Source organism: Bubalus kerabau, unplaced genomic scaffold (genome assembly GCF_029407905.1).
Source record: "Bubalus kerabau isolate K-KA32 ecotype Philippines breed swamp buffalo unplaced genomic scaffold, PCC_UOA_SB_1v2 scaffold_30, whole genome shotgun sequence".
Lineage (NCBI taxonomy): Eukaryota > Metazoa > Chordata > Mammalia > Artiodactyla > Bovidae > Bubalus > Bubalus kerabau.
In genome coordinates, this window is record NW_026577884.1 from 1,978,129 (window position 1) to 1,989,696 (window position 11,568).

An 11,568-nucleotide genomic window follows, 5' to 3' on the forward strand; every position below is an offset into this window, starting at 1 on the left:
TCCACAGTATCCCTGACTTCTCAGAGGCACCCTGAGACGCTCCCTGAGGTCACCGGCACAAGTCAAGGGAACCCAGGGTTTCCTGCCGCAACCCTAGAAAGACATCGAGAGTCCTTTTTCAACCCGTCATGAGGCCCGATTCCCCTACCCTGACTTGAGAGCAATGACGCGCTCCCCCTTGCCCCGCCCATGGAGACCTGACTTCCCTGTTGCCACACGAGAGGCTACCTGAACTCCCCGTCGTACCTCGTGAGAAACCCCACACTGGCGCCGCAGCTCGAGAAAACCCACGAGACGCCCCCGTCATCTCGAGATGTGGGCCTTCTTTTCCTGCATGGCCTGGAGAGCAATCCCGAGTCCTCTCTCCAAACTGAAGAGGAGGGTTGACTCCCTTTAGACCACTCAGTGGGCTCCAAGAGATACGCGTCGCAACTCGAGAGGATAGCCGAGTCCTTTGCTTCCCCTCGAGACGAGGCCTAACTCCCCGGGTGAGTCTGTAATGCAAACCCGAGATCCCTGTCGCCCTTGGAGAGGATCATTGGGTCCTGAACACAAGGCTAGATGAGGTCGCTTTTGCCCTGCAGTAACTCGAGAGCACTCCCCAGCTTTCCCTCGCAACCCGAATGGAAGATTGGACCTCCCTGGGCCAACACAAGAGGAAGCCTGAATTCCCAGGAGTAATTCGAGAATTCCGCCTCAACTTGAGAAAAACCACGTGGTTCCCCCGTCATTGCAAGATGAGGCCCTTGCCCGCTCCAGCGTCTCAAGAGTAGTCCCACGTTCTGTCTTCAAGTGCGAAATGATATTTGGCACCCTTAATGCTACCCCAAAAGTTCCCCGACATACGGGTCGCACTAGAGGGGAACACCGAGGTTCCTGGCACCACATCATCTGAGCCCCTTCTCCCCTCCTGATCGCGAAAGGAGGGTCAATTCCCCTGCTTTGTCTGCAAGGGGTTCCCGACCTTCTCCACGCACCTCAGATGAGGCTGTCTCACGAGGAAATTCGAGACGTAGCCTCGATGGTGGTGCCACATGCCGACAGACCGCGATTTCCCGATCCGCTCTTGATAAGAACGCGATGCCCAGACACCTATTCGAAGATAGTGTGGATGAAGGCACAACACGAAGGGGCACTGACACCCCCGTGCATCGTCCGGAAAAGACCGCAGGTTACTCATACAGCTCAACAAGTGCGTGTCACCCAGTGAACAACTCGAGAGGCAAGCGGAGGTCCATTCCTGCACACAAGACAAGGCCTGACTCACCTCTCCCAACTATGCAGGGGGCTGCGATCGGAATCAGAAATGGAGAGGAACCCTGAGGTTCCTGCCTCCCCTCGAGATGAGGCCCCCTTCCATTTCACCAAACCCAGTGGAGTCCCGAGAGGTCTTTCCCAACTCCACAGTATCCCTGACTTCTCAGAGGCACCCGGAGAATCTCCCTGAGGTCACCGGCACAAGTCGAGGGAACCCAGGTATTCTTGCCAAGACCCGAGAGAGATCTTGAGAGTCCTTCAACGCGTCTAGAGGCCTGATTCCCCTACCATGACTCGAGAGCAATGACGCGCTCCCCCTCGCCACACGCATCGAGACCTAACTTCCCTGGCGCCACACAAGAGGCTCACTGAGCTCCCCGTCGTACCTCCTGAGAAACCAACACAGGCGCTGCAGCTCGGTAAAACCACCGAGACCCCCCCCCCCCGACATCGTGAGATGAGGGCCTTCTTTTCCTGCATGTCCTGGAGTGCAATCCCGAGTCCTCTCTCCAAACTCCAGAGGAGGCTTGACTCCCTTTAGTCCACTCATTGGGCTCCAAGAAATACCCGTTGTGACTCGAGAAGAGAGAGAAGTCCTTTGTTTCCCCTCGAGAGGACGCCTGACTCCTGGGTGAGTCTAGAATGCAACCCCAAGATCCCAGTCATCCCTTGAGAGGAACATTAGGTCCTAGACACAAGCCTGGATGAGGTTTCTTTTGCCCTGCAGTGACTCGAGCGCAACCCCCAGCTCTCCCTCGCAACTCGAATGGAAGATTGGGCTTCCCTGGGCCAACACAAGAGGAAGCCAGAAATCCCCTTCGTAACTCGAGAATCCCGCCGCAACTCGAGAAAAACCACGTGTTTCCAACGTCATCCCAAGATGAGGCCCTTGCTGCTATGGCGTCTCAAGAAAAGAACCACGTTCCGTCTTGAAGTGCGAAACGGTACTTTGCACCCTTGATGCGACACCAAATGTTCCCGGACACGCCGGTCTCACTCGACAGGAACACCGAGGTTCCCGCACCACTTCATCTGAGCACCTTCTCCCCTCCTGTTCGAGACAGGAGGGTCTATTCCCCTGCTTTGTTTGGAAGGGGTTCCCCACATTCCCGGCGCACCTCAGGATGAGGCCGGTCTCACGAGTAAATTTGAGACATAGCGTCGTGGGTGGTGTCACAGGCCGAAATACCCCGATTTCCCGGCCCACTCTTGAGAAGAACCCGATGCCCGGACACCTATTCGAAGGCAACCCTGTGGACGAAGGCACAAAACGAAGGGTCACTGACACTCCCGTGCATCATTCGGTAAAAGCCGCAGGATCCACACACAGCTCGATAAGAGGCCTGTCATCCCATGAACAACTCGAGAGGCAAGCAGAGTTCCATTCCTGCACTCAAGACGAGGCCTGACTCTCCGGTCCCAACTCTGAAGGGACCCTGCGATCGGAGTCCGAAATGGAGAGGAACCCTGAGGTTCCTGACTCCACTCGAGATGAGGCCCTCTTCCATTACACCAAAAACAGTGGAGGCCCGAGAGGCCCCTCCCAAATCCACAGTATCGCGACTTCTCAGAGGCACCCTTAGAAGCTCCCTGAGGTCACTGGCACAAGTCGAGGGAACACAGGGTTTCCTGACGCAACCCGAGAAAGACCTCGAAAATCCTCCTTCAACGCATCTTGAATCCCGATTCCCCTAGCATGACTCGAGAGCAATGACGCGTTCCCCCTCGCCACTCGCATGGAGACTTGACTTCCCTGGCGCCACACGAGAGGTTCCCTGAGCTCCCCGTCATACCTCGTGAGAAATCCCACACTGGCTCCCCAGCTCCAGAAAACCCACGAGACGCCTCCGTCATCGCGAGATGAAGGCCTTCTTTTCCTGCATGGCCTGGAGAGCAATCTCGAGGCCTCTCTTCAAACTCCACAGGAGGCCTGACTCCCTTTAGGCCACTCTGTGGGCTAAAAGAGATACCCGTTGAACTCGAGAGGAGAGCGGAGTCCTTGGCTTCCCCTCGAGACGAGGCCTGACTCCCCGGGGGAGCCTGGAATGCAACCCCGAGATCCCTGCCTTCCCTGGAGAGGAAGAGTAGGTCCCGGACACACGCCTAGGTGAGGTCTCTTCGGCCCTGCAGTGACTCGAGCGCAACCCCCAGCTTTCCCTCGCAACCCGAGGGGAAGATTGGGCATCCCAGGCCCAACCCAAGGGGAAGGCTGAGATCCCCGTCGTAACTCGAGAATGCCGCCGCACCTCGAGAAAAACCACGTGGTTCCCACCTCTTGGCAAGATGAGGCCCTTGCCCGCGACGGCGTCTCAAGGGAAGTCCCCTGTTCCGCCCTGAAGGGCGAAACGGTCCCTGACAGCCTTCCTGCGACCCCCAAGAGTCCCCCGATACACCGGGTTCCCCCGAGGGGAACACCGAGGGTCCCGGCACCGCTTCCTCTGAGCCCCTTCTCCCCTCCCGATCGCGACAGGAGAGGCGATTCCCCTGCGTGGTCTGGAAGGGGTTCCCGGCCTTCCCGGCGCACCTCAGGATGAGGCCGGTCTCACGAGGAAATTCGAGACGAGCCACGTGGGTGATGCCACATGCCGCACGCCCCCGATTCCCCGGTCCGCTCTTGAGAAGGACCCGAGGCCCGGACCCCTCTTCGAAGGCAACCCTGTGGGTGAAGGCACAACACGAAGGGGCACTGCCACCCCCGTGCATCGTCCGCAAAGACCCGCGGGTTCCACACACAGCTCGACGAGGGGCCTGAGACCCCCTGAGCAACTCGAGAGGCCAGCGGGGTTCCCTTCCTCAGACAAGACGAGGCCTGACTCTCCTGTCCCAACTCTGCAGGGACCCTGTGGTCGGAGTCCGAAACGGAGAGGAAGCCTGAGGTTCCTGCCTCCCCTCGAGGTGAGGCCCTTTTCCGTTGCGCCAGACCCAGCGGAGTCCCGAGGGGCCCCGCCACCTCCACAGGATCCCTCGCCTCTCAGAGGCACCCTGGGAAGTTCCCTAAGGTCCCCGGCAGAAGGCGAGGGAAACGAGGGTTTCCCGCCGCCCCCGAGAAAGACCTCGAGAGTCCTTCTTCAACGCGTCTTGAGTCCCTAGTCCCCTCCCGTGACTCGAGAACCATGACGCGCTCCCCCTTTCCACGAGCATGGAGACCTGACTTCCCTGGCGCCACACGAGACGCTCCCTGAGCTCCCCGTCGTACCTCGTGTGAAACCCCACACTGGCGCCGCAGCTCGAGAAAACCCACAAGATCCCTCCGTCATCGCGAGATGAGGGCCATCTTTTCCTGCATGGCCTGGAGAGCAGTCCCAAGTCCTCTCTCCAAACTTCACAGGAGGCTTGACTCCCTTTAGGCCACAAAGTGGGCTCCAAGAGGTGCCCGTCGCGACTCGAAAGGAGAGCGGAGTCCTTTGCTTCCCTTCGACATGAGGCCTGACTCCCTGGGTGAGTCTGGAATGCAAACCTGAGATCCCTGTGGCCCTTGGAGAGGAACATTAGGTCCTGGACACAAGCCTAGATGAGGTCTCCTTTGCCCTGACGTGACTCGAGCGCAACCCCCAGCTCTCCCTCGCAACTCGAATGGATGATTGGACTTCCCTGGCCCAACACAAGAGGAAGCCTGAAATCCCCGTCGTAACTCGAGAATCCCGCCGCATCTCGAGAAAAACCATGTGGCTCCCCCGTCATCGCAAGATGAGGCCCTTGGCCGCTACAGCGTATCAAGAGAAGTCCCACGTTCCATCCTGAAGTACAAAACGGTACTTGGCACCCTTGATGCGACCCCCAAAGTTCCCTGACATACCGGTCTCACTCGAGGGAAACACCAAAGTTCACGGCAGCACTTCCTGTGAGCCCCTTCACCCCTCCTGCTCGCGACAGAAGGGTCGATTCCCATGTTTTGTCTGCAAGGGGTTCCCGACGTTCCCCGCGAACCTCCGGATGAGGCCGGTCTCATGAGGAAATTCGAAAAGTAGCCTCATGGTTGGTGCCATATGCTGAAAGATCCCGAATTCCCGGTCCACTCTAGATAAGAACCTGACGCCCGGACATCTCTTCGAAGGCAACCCTGTGGATGAAGGCACAACACGAAGGGACACTGACATCCCCATGCATCGTCTGGAAAAACCCGCAGATTCCACTCACAGCTCCAAATGTGGACTGTCACCCCGTGAACAACTCGAGAGGCAAGTGAAGTTGCATTCCTTCACACATGACGAGGCCTTACTCTCCTGTCCCAATTCTTCAGGGACCCTGCAATTGGAGTCAGAAATGGAGAGGAACCCTGAGGTTCCTGCCTCAACTAGAGAAGAGGCCCTCTTCCATTGAACCAAACTCAGTGGTGTCCCGAGAGGCCCCTCCCAACACCACAGTATCCCTGAATTCTCAGAGGCTCCCTGAGAAGCTACCTGAGGTCACTGGCACAAGTCGAGGGAACCCAGAGTTTCCTGAAGTAACCCGAGAAAGACTTGGAGAGTCCTTTTTCAACGTCTCTTGATGCCCGATTCCCCTACCATGACTCCAGAGCAAGGACGCGCTCCCCTCGCCACAAGCAGGAAAACTGACTTCCCTAGTACCACACAAGAGGCTCCCTGAGTACCCCATCGTACCTCGTGAGAAAACCCACACTGGCGCCGCAGTTCGAGAAAAACCACAAGATGCCCCCGTCAAGGAGAGATGGGGGCCTTCTTTTCCTGCCTGACCTGGAGAGCAATTCCTGGTCCTCTCTCCAAACTTCACAGGAGTATTGACTCCCTTTAGGCCACTCAGTTGGGTCCAAGAAATACCCGGTGCGACTCGAGAGGAGAGCGGAGTCCTTTGCTTCCCTGGAGACGAGGCCTGACTCCCCGGGTGAGTTTGGAATGCAACCCCGAGATCCATGTCACCCCTGGAGTGGAACATTATGTCCTAGACACAAGCCTAGATGAGGTCTATTTTGCCCTACAGTGACTCGAGAGCAACCTCCATCTCTCCCTCACAATTTGAATGGAAGATTGGTCTTCCCACGGTCAACACAAGAGGAAGTCTGAATTTCCCATCGTAATTCGAGAATTCAGCCTCAAGTCTTAAAAACCATGTGGTTCCCCCTTCATCGCAATATGAGGCCCTTGCCAGCTAGAGTCTCAAGAGAAGTCCCACGTTCCATCTTAAAGTTCGAAATTCTACTTGGCACCCTTGATGCGACCCCAAAGTTCCCCAACATACCGGTCTCACTCCAGGGGAACACCGAAGTTCCCGGTGTCTCCAGGGAAGTCCCATGTTCCGCCCTGAAGGGCGAAACGGTACTTGACACCCTTGATGCGACCGCAAAAGTTCCCCGACACGCTGGGTTCCCTCGAGGGGAACACCGAGGGTCCCGGCACCACTTCATCTGAGCCCCTTCTCCCCTCCTGATCGCGACAGGAGAGTCGATTCCCCTGCTTTGTCTGGAAGGGGTTCCCGGCCTTCCTGGCGCACCTCAGGATGAGGCCGGTCTCAGGAGGAAATTGGAGACTAGCCACGTGTGAGGTGCCACGTGCCGAACGACTCCGATTTTCCGGTCTGCTCTTGATAAGAACCCGATGCCCGGACACGTCTTCGAAGGCAACCCTGTGGGTGAAGGCACAACACGAAGGGGCACTGACACCCCCGTGCATCATCCGGAAAAACCCGCAGGGTCTACACACAGCTCGACAAGGGGCCTGAGACTCCCGGAACAACTCGAGAGGCAACCAGAATTCCATTCCTCAGACAAGACGAGGCATGACTCTCCTGTCCCAACCCTGCAGGGACCATGCAGTCGGAGTCCGAAACCGAGAGGAAGCCTGAGGTTCCTGCCTCCCCTCGAGATGAGGCCCTCTTCCATTGCGCCGAACCCAGCAGAGTCCCGAGAGGCCCTGCCAACTACACAGCATCCCTCACCTCTCAGAGGCACCGTGGGAAGTTCACTAAGGTCCCCTGCAGAAGTCGAGGGAAACGAGGGTTTCCCGCCGCAACCCGAGAAAGACCTCGAGAGTCCTTCTTCAACGCCTCTTGAGGACCTAGCCGCTTACCATGACTCGAGAGTGATGACCAGCTCCCCCTCGTCATGCGCATGGAGACCTGACTTCCCTGGCGCCGCACGAGAGGCTCCCTGAACTCCCCATCATATCTCGTGAGAAACCCCACACTGGCGCCGCAGCTCGAGAAAACCCATGAGACGCCCCCGTCATCACGAGAGGAGGGCCATCTTTAACTGCATGGTATGCAGATCAAGCGTGAACCTTCTGTCCAAGCTACACAGGACGCTTGACTCCCTTTAGGCCACTCATTGGGCTCCAAGAGTTACGCGTCGCGACTCGAGAGGATAGTGGAGTCCTTTGCTTCCACTCGAGACGAGGCGTGACCCACCGGGTGAGACTGGAATGCGACCCCGATATCCCTGTCGCCCCTGGAGAGGGACATTACGTCCTGGACCCAAGCCTAGATGAGGACTCTTTGCCCTGAAGTGACTCGAGAGCAACCCCCAGCTCTCTCTGACAAGTTGAATGGAAGATTGGACTTCCTGGGCCAACACAAGAGGAAGCCTGAATTCCCCATTGTAACTCGAGAATCCCGCCTCAACTCGAGAAAAACCACGTGTTTCCCTCGTCATCGCAATATGAGGCCCTTGCCCGCTACAGCATCTCCAGAGAATTCCCACGTTCCGTCTTGAAGTGCGAAACTGTACTTGGCACCCTTGATGCGACCTCAAAAGTGCCGTGACATACTGGTCTCACTCGAGGGGACCACCGAGGTTCCCGGCACCACTTCATCTGAGCCCCTTCTCCCCTTCTGATTGCGACCGGTGGGTCGATTCCCCTGCTTTGTCTGCAAGGGGTTCCCGAGCTTCCTGGCGCACCTCAGGATGAGGCCGGTCTCCCGAGGAAATCCGAGACGTAGCCTCGTGGGTGGTACCACATGCTGAAAGACCCCAATTTTCCGGTACGCTCTTGAAAAGAACCCGATGCCCGGAAACCTCTTTGAAGGCAACCCTGTGGATGAAGGCACAACACGAAGGGGCACTGACACCCCCGTGCATCGTCCAGAAAAACCCGCAGGTTCCACACTCAGCTCAACAAGTGGCCTGTCACTCCGTGAACAACTCGAAAGGCAAGGGGAAATCCATTCCTCCACAGAAGACGAGGCGTGACTCTCTTGTCCATACTCTGCAGGTACCCTGCGACCCGAGTCAGATATGGAGAGGACCCCTGAGGTTCCTGCCTCCATTCGAGATGAGGCCCTCTTCGATTGCACCAAACCCAGTTGAGTAACGAAAGGCCCCTCCCAAATCCACAGTGTGCCTGACTTCTCAGAGGCACCCTTAGAAGTTGCCTGAGGTCACCGACACAAATCAAGGGAACCCAGGGTTCCCTGCCGCAACCCGAGAAAGACCTCAAGAGTCCTTCTTCAATGCGTCTTGAGGCCCGATTCGCCTACTATGACTCGAGAGCAATCACGCACTCCCCTTCACCACACGCACGGAGACCTGACGTCCCTAGCACCACACGAGAGGCTCTCTGAGCTCCCCGTTGTACCTCGTGAGAAATCTGATACTGGCGCCGCAGCTGGAGAAAACCCACGAGATGCCCCCGTCATCGCGAGATGAGGGCCTTTTTTCCTGCATGGCCAGGAAAACAATCCCGAGTCATCTCCAAACTCCATAGGAGGCTTCACTCCCTTTACGCCACGCAGTGGGCTCCAAGAGATACCTGTCGCGACTCGACAGGAGAGCGGAGTCCTTTTTTTCCCCTCAAGACGAGGCCTGACTCCCCGGGTGAGTCGAGAATGCAACCCTGAGATCCCTGTTGGCCCAGTAGTGGAACACTAGGTCCTGGACACAAGCGTAGATGAGGTCTATTTTGCCCTGCAGTGACTGGAGAGCAAACCCCAGTTCTAACTTGCAACTCGAATGGAATACTGGATTTTCCTGGCGCCATACAAGAGGCTCCCTGAGATCCCCGTGGTACTTCATGAGACACCCCACACTGGCGCCGCAGCTCGAGAAAACCCACGAGACGCCACCGTCATCTCGAGATGAGGGCCTTCTTTTCCTGCATGGCCTGGAGTCCAATCCCGAGTCCTCTCTCCAAACTCCACAGGAGGCTTGACTCCCTTTAGTACACACAGTGGGCTCCAAGAGATACCCATCGCGACTCGAGACGAGAGCGGAATTCTTTGCTTACCCTCGAGGTGAGAACTGACTCCCCGGATGAGTCTGGAATGCAAACCCGAGATCCCTGTCGCCCCTGGAGAGCAACGTTAGATCCTGGACACAAGCCTAGATTAGGTCTCTCTTGCCCTGCAGTGACTCTAGCGCAATCCCCAGCTCCCCCTCGCAACCCGAAAGAAGATTGGATTTCAAGGCCAACAAAAGGAAGCCTAAATTCCCGGTCATAACTCGAGAATCCCGCCGCAACTCGAGCAAAACCACGTGGTTCTCCCGTCATCGCAAGATGAGGCCCTTGCCCGCTACAGCGTTTCAAAAGATGTCCCAGGTTCCGTCTTGAAATGCGAAATGGTACTTGGCACCCTTGATGCGACCCCAAAAGTCCCCCAACACGCCGGTCTCACTCAAGGGGAACACCGAGGTTCCCGGCACCACTTCATTTAAGCCCCTTCTCCCCTCCTGATCGTGACCGGTGGGTCGATTCCCCTGCTTTGTCTGCAAGGGGGCCCGACCTTCCCTGCACAACTCAGGATGAGGCCGGTCTCATGGGGAAATTCGATACGTAGCTTTGTGGGTGGTGCCACTTGCCGACAGACTCCAATTTCCCGGTCCGCTCTTGATAAGAATCCGATGCTCGGACTCCTCTTGGAAGGCAGCCTTGATTATGAAGGTACAACACGAAGGGGCACTAACACACCTGTGCATCATCCGGAAAAACGGGCAGGTTACACACACAGCTCGACAAGTGGCCTGTCACCTCGAGAACAACTCGAGAGGCAAGAGGAGTCCCATCCTCCAGAAAAGACGAGGCCTGACTCTCCTGTACCAACATGCAGGGACCTTGCGATCTGAGTCAGAAATGGAGAGGAACACTGAGGTTCCTGCTTCAACTCGAGATGAGTCCCTCTTACATTCCACCAAATGCAGAGGAGTCTCGAGAGGCCCCTCCAAACTGCACAGTATCCCTGACTTCTCAGAGGCACTCTGAGAAGCTCCCTGAGGTCGCAGGCACAAGTCAAGGGAACCCTGGGTTTTATGCAGTGACCCGAGAAAGACCTCGAGAGTCCTTCTTCAACCCGTCTTGAGGCCCGATTACCCTACCATGACTCGAGAGCAATGAGGAGCTCCCCCTAGCCATCTCATGGGGACCTGACTTCCCTGGCGCCACACGAGAGGCTCCCTGAGCTCCCTCTCGTACCTCGTCAGAAACCCGGCACTAGCGCGGCAGTCCAGAAAACCCACGAGACGCCGCCATCATCGCGAGATGAGGGCCTTCTTTTCCTGCATGGCCTGGACAGGAATCCCGAGTCCTCTATCCAAACACCACAGGAGGCTTGACTCCCTTTAGGGCACACAGTGGGCTCCAAGAGATACCCATCGCGACTCAAAAGGACAGCGGAGTTCTTTGCTTCCCCTCGAGACGAGGCCTGATTCCCCGGGTGAGTCTGGTATGCAACCCCAAGATCCCTGTCGCCCCTAGGGACGAGCATTAAGTCCTGGACACAAGCCTAGATGAGGTCTATTTTGCCCTGCAGTGACTCGAGAGCAATCCCCAGCTCTCCCTTTAAACTCGAATGGAAGATAGGACTTCCCTGGCCCAACACATGAGGAAGACTGTATTCCCCGTCGAAACTCGAGAATCCCGCCACAACTCGAGAAACGCCACGTGGTTCCCCCGTCATCCCAAGATGAGGCCCTTGCCCCCTACAGCGTCTCAAGAGAAGTCCCACGTTCCGTCTTGAAGTGCGAAACGGTATTGGCACCCTTGATGCGCCCTCAAAAGTTCCTCGACACACCAGTCTGACTCGAGGAGAACACCGAGGTTCCCGGCACCACTACATCTGGGCCCCTTCTCCCCTCCTGATCGCGACAGGAGGGTCGATTCCCCTGTTTTGTCTTGAAGGGGTTCCCACCTTTCCCGGTGCATCTCAGGATGAGGCCGGTCTCACGAGGATATTCGAGACATAGCCACTTGGATGGTGACACATGCCGAAAGACCCCGATTTCCCGGTCCGCTCTTGATAAGATCCTGATGCCCGGACACCTCTTTGAAGATAACCCTTTTGATGAAGGCACAACACTTAGGGGCACTGACACCCCTGGGTATCGTCCGGAGAAACCCGCAGGTACCACACACAGCTCGAGAAGTGACC